A 6,000-nucleotide genomic window follows, 5' to 3' on the forward strand; every position below is an offset into this window, starting at 1 on the left:
AAATAATAAAATTTCTAACAAAATTGTATTCCAACTTAACAAAATTTCTAAAAATAATATGGTATATTTTTTCCGCCCACCTTGACCCAGTAGGTGTGCACTAGTAGATATATTAAACAATTTAAATTTTGTAGGCATAATCTTAAATTAGACTAAAGTACTCAAAAATAAAATAAAATTTTAAAAACTTATGTGAATAGTCCATTTTTACAAAAATACAAAAAAAAAGCTTTTAACTAGACGTGTTTTCAGTATATTGACAGAAAAACGCTTTCAATTAAAATCGTTTTCTACCACATCAGTACTAAAAGTAGCAACACTAATATTTTTTTATTTTTTGGTGTCATCTATTAATGTGAAAATAAAACTTATAAAACAAATTTTTATATAGACTCAAAGTCTTATTTCCCTTATTTTCTTAAGGGATGTAGGATATAGGTGTCGCAATGTGTAAATATATAAAATTAATAGCGAAATATGTGCAAATATATACAATCGTAACAAGTAATAAAGTGATAAGTAAATGAGTATCGTCTCCTCAAGGACTGAAAATTGAGACAAAATTTATGAAAATATATTTAACATTTTGATAAAAAATGTAATTAATCAAGGGTTTTATGCAATTAATCTAATCTAAATGATTTTATTTTATACGTGTGCAATTCTTTTTCAAAAGAATAATAAATACTTCAACAAATGAGTTTCTATAGTAAGTAACACCAAAGACATTAATCCACTTTAGGCTATGTTCAATTTATTCTAGATAAAAATTATTACGAAATAATTCGTGACATAATTGGTAAATCACTAACCATAATTTTAAGTTACCCTTACGGGCATCATTACTAAAGAATGAAAAAGGTAACTGTTGGAAAATATGGACATCACATATATAATAAAGGTAATTACATGTTATTATTTACTATCATGATTGGTTAGCCCTAATTAAAAGTGATCTAATTTGGCTAAAATTTTATTGGGCTTTAATTATTAAATAAAGTATGAGTCAAATATGTGTAGATACTCTAGTAATTGAATTCTAATTAATAATGCGCTAATTAGAATTTGATTAGAACTAATATGCTAAGGTTATAAATATTAGGGTTATGATTCCCAAATTATACACAAGATATCTTTTCTAATATCCCATCATTAGGAAAGAGAGAAAAGATATTCTCTGAATTTCTTGTGTGCTATTTTGGAAGATCAAATCCTCAAGATCCGGTAAAACTTCAAGAAATTCATGGATTTTGTAACGCCCCAAAAATTGGGCTTAGAAATATTGGGTTTGGAGTCTAAGTTCGGTAGAAGATGGCCCGAGATAGAATTATTGATGTTTTAACTTCTTACGGGAAATTATTATCAATATTGTTATTAATTATTTTGTGTAGGATCTAAGTGAATTACGATGGATTTATAGTGTGGGAAAAGGCTTGGGTTCGATTCAAGACTCTAGCAAAAAAAAAAAAATTAAATTTTATGCTACCTTAGGGAATCTGGGCAGTAGGCCTTATTAATAATTTGGGCTGAGTTTTAGCATAGACAAGCACCTGGCCCAGTGGCTAAGTATGCTAGGAGGGCGTGGGAGGTGCCGGGGCTCAAGGCACGGCACGTGCAAATGGTTGTTTTTTTTTTTAGTATTCAGGTTGCGGTTAAAATAGGGGTTAAGAGGAGTTACAAGCATAATCCAGTACAAGGAGTGCTCGTGGCCCGATGGCAAGCGTCTTTGAGCACACAGAGAGGGGAGTTAGAGTCCTGCGCATGTAATTGCATTTTATTTTTTATTTTTTAAAGCGGGCCAAAACTGAAGCAGGTAAGGGTTATAAATTATTGTGGCAGTATTATATCGAAAACAAGGTTGCGTCCCAGTGGCCAGCAGCGTGGGGGTGTGCCTGGAGGACCCAGGTTCGAGTTGTTGTGCGTGCGAAGGACTCTTTTTTTACTGCATGCGTGAGGGAGAGTAGTAGAGTTGGACCGAAACTTTTCTTAGCAGCATGATGAAGCGGTGGATAAGGCTGCTGATCGGTTAGGAGTTTGAATGAAATTCAAACATTGAATTTGGCCAAGAATTAAGGAGCAAAACATGGAATTTAAGTCAGGAAGGAATTGTGTCGAAACTGTTCTTTTAATTTTGGGCTTTTATGAGTTATTTCCTTCTTGTTCATCTTTTCTTCATCAAAAACCGAACCTATCTTCTTCTACACTTCTCTTCTCTTTTTACTCATCTTTTCTCTCGATTAAAGATAGCCTATTACCTTTAAAAGCCGAAACCTTCATAAGTCATAGTGATTCAGGAATTAATATCTAGTTCTATTCTCTACTCGCATTTAAGATTGGATTCACTGTGGATCTGAGATTGGGGAAGTGTTGGAAACGCTCTTGACAAGTACATCGTTGGTGGTAAGTACTCAGAATCTTATTTCCATTCTTTATTTTGGGATTTAAAGAAAAGCCGAAAACCTCTATATGCAAAGGGTGCCTGTCGACTAAACTAAAAGGGTTTAGTGGTGTTATTTGATTTGTTTTGCTCTAGTGTGGATTAAAGGCTACTGATAGAGGGCTTGGATAATTGGAACGACTAGATTTAGATCTAATCCATATTCTGGAAAAGGCAACTCGTGTGTGGAACTCGTCAACGTTTCATCGAAAAACAGGTGTGTAAATGACACCCACTAGTAGACTAGATTGGCAAAAGCCGAAAAGTCAACATTTCGAGAACTTGCGAGCGTGCGAGCGCTTGTGGGATTGTTTGTGTTGATCATTTTGGTATCTTCAACGGTAAGATTGCAAAGTGCGCAATTTCGTACACCTCAGTGAATTTGGGCTTCGATAGGTCGAAATTGGGTAATGGGCAACGGGCCCATTTCGGTAAAAACGTCCCGTAAGTATTCTGAAGACACGTTAATAACTGTAATGAGCATGAAACCCTAAAAATACTGATAAAATTACTGAAATACCTCTACAAGGTAGAATTACCGTAATACCCCTAAAGGGGAAAGTTTACGATTATGCCCCTCGAGGGTAAATAACTGTTCTTACGCTATAATCTGACTGTCTTTCTGAAGCATGCCTTGTTAATTATATATATTCTGCATACATGTCATACTGCATGGGGTTGGGTTTTGTTATGAAGGAAGAACCCGTTCTGGTGGCTGTGCCACATATTTTGATATAAGCAGCTTTGCTACGGATTATTGTTAGTGTCGCAACCGGTGCTAACACCGTAAGTGTAGGGATAGCGTAGGTGATTTATTCCCCACAGGAAGTGTAGGAATGGACGAAGGCAAGTGCAGGGTTGGATTTGGTTATCATGCATTAATCATATGAGACTGTTTTGTTATGGGCCAACTGTATTTAAATGGGCCCAACTGTGTTGATATGGGTTAAGGCCTAGTTAACTCTGATTTCTGAATAGGGCTTAGGCCCAGTAAAACTTGAACCGATTTAGGCTCTAGTTGGGTTATTTTACACACTGAGTTTTCCAAACTCACCCTTTTTTTTTCCATCTTTGCAGATGAGCCTTAGATCGGTGGACTTGGAGCTGGAAGGATTCAGAGTGGTCATGTGGACTGTTTAAAATAAGTGTTTATACCTTTATTTTAGATTATTTCCTTTATGTTTTCGGGTTTTTAATTTGTAATAAGGCTGCTCCTAAGTTTTATTAAATTTCTTTTAATACTCGTTTGAAACTGATAGAATTAGGCTGCGCGGGTTTTTGTAAAACTAAACAACATTTTTAAACGAAACACTCGTAACAAATGGATATCAAAATGACGAACATGATCTAGTAAATAGGATGCTCACAAATTAACCAGAAGTTTTCTAATCAACTTAAATAACGTTTTCGCAAACCAAACCTTAATCGCGGTAACTAAGGAACGTGTCTAAACTTTTGTTGATGTGACACACCAGATTTGGCTGTAACGTCTAGGCCGGGTTTGGGGTGTTACAGATTCAGGTATGCTTCCGTATCTAGTTTTGTTCTTGATTTGTTCTTAATGATTTGACATGATAGATTCTGGTTTATTAAGTTTTATTTCAAATTTATTTTACAAATCTAACAAGTGGCATCTGAGCCTTGTCATGTTAAATCATTGAGAATTTATTAAAGTTTCTTCTTTAAACGATTGATTCATAAAGTTTTATGGGTTTTATATTTCGGATATATATTGATCTTTGAAGGCTTATATTAAAGTGTATATATATATATTGAATTTATAATTTTTTTAAGGTTTTCCTTTTCTTTTATTTTTTTCGATGGATTAAAAAAGTTAATAGTAAATAGGCATAACTTAATTCATATATATATTTTGGTTAAATACATATATAATAAATGCATGTTGTTTTAGAAATTTATATAAATATATATAATTATATTTTAGTTTGATTGAAAGATGAAATTAAGGTAAATATTTTGAAACAAATAAATTGATTTTAGCTTTTAATTAAGGATATCTAATATTTTAAATAAATTAGTTGAAACAAAATGCCGCCAAAGTGACCTCTTTTGTGTAGATTAGTTTATTTGAAATATTAAGATGATTATATGTTTTTGTGATTCATAAGCTTATTAATTGACCCAAAGGTAAGTTAATATTTGGCAGAATTTCAACGACATCTGTAGTGATAAATGTGTGACAATTATAAGGTATTTTATGTGAGTAATAAATTAGTCCAAAGATTAATTCATTGTTTGACATAATTTATTGTCAATGTTTGATTGCTACAACAAGAGTCTTATTGTTAATATTACTGTCCAAAGACTTGATATTAATGTTGTGTTTGGTATCTTGAGATGGGATTAGCCATTATCTTGAATTTATTGTTTATGAATTTATTGTTTACTTATGAATATTGATTTAAGCTTGTTTTTGTTCTATATTCAGCTAATTCATCTTCTGCTGCCACAATATCTACTAATATAAATTCTATACCCATGCTTAATAGGACTAATTTTAAGGAATTGGAAAAGGCACTTACTTATAGTGCTTGGCTGTATGGACATAGACCTTGCACTAAGGGAAGAACAACCTGCGCCTCTCACTACAGAAAGCACCCCTGATGTTAAGAAGGACTTTGAGAGGTGGGATCGTTCAAATCGCATGGGTCTAATGATCATAAAACACAGCATTCCAGAAGCCTTTAGGGGCACAGAATATGAAGAGATTACTCAGGCTAAGGGTTTCCTTAATGAAATTGAGAAACGTTTTGCTAAAAACGATAAGGTTGAGATGACATTACTTCTGACTTCTTTGATGTCTATGAAGTATAAGGATCAAGGAAACATAAGGGAGTACATTATGGAGATGTTCCATACTGCTTCAAGACTTAAAGCACTTAAGATCAAGTTTTCTGAGGAATTGCTTGTTCTTATGGTTTTGGTATTGCTTTCTACATAGTTTAACAAATTTAAAATTAGTTATAACTGTCAAAAGGAGAAATAGACCCTAAATGAGCTCATTTCTCATTCTATACAAGAGGAAGAAAGGTTGAAGCGTGATAAGTCTGAAAATGCTCATTTGGCCAATGCCTCTAAAGACAAGGGCAAGAAAAGAAAATATTAGAATGAAGCTGCTAAGGGTCCAGCTCAAAAGAAACAACAACAAGCTACAGAGAGTTGTTTCTTTTGTAACAAATCCAGACACGTAAAGAAAGATTGTACCAAATATTATGCTTGGCAAGTAAAGAAAGATATAATTCTTAATTTGGTATGTTCTGAGATTAATTTAGATTCAGTACCTAGAAACACTTGGTGGATAAATTCTGATGCTACTACTCATATAAGTGTTTCTATGCAGGGTTGCTTGAGTTACCGAAAGCCAAGTGATGGTGAAAGACACATCTTTGTGGGTGATGGAAAATCTGTAGAAGTGGAAGCAATTGGATATTTTAGGTTGTTATTAGGAACTGGTTTTTATTTGGATTTAAAAGACACTTTAATTGTACTATTATTTAGACGAAATTTAGTTTCTGTTTCTTCGTTGGACAAATTTGGATATT

The sequence above is a fragment of the Gossypium arboreum genome, chromosome 6, assembly GCF_025698485.1.
Source record: "Gossypium arboreum isolate Shixiya-1 chromosome 6, ASM2569848v2, whole genome shotgun sequence".
NCBI lineage: Eukaryota > Viridiplantae > Streptophyta > Magnoliopsida > Malvales > Malvaceae > Gossypium > Gossypium arboreum.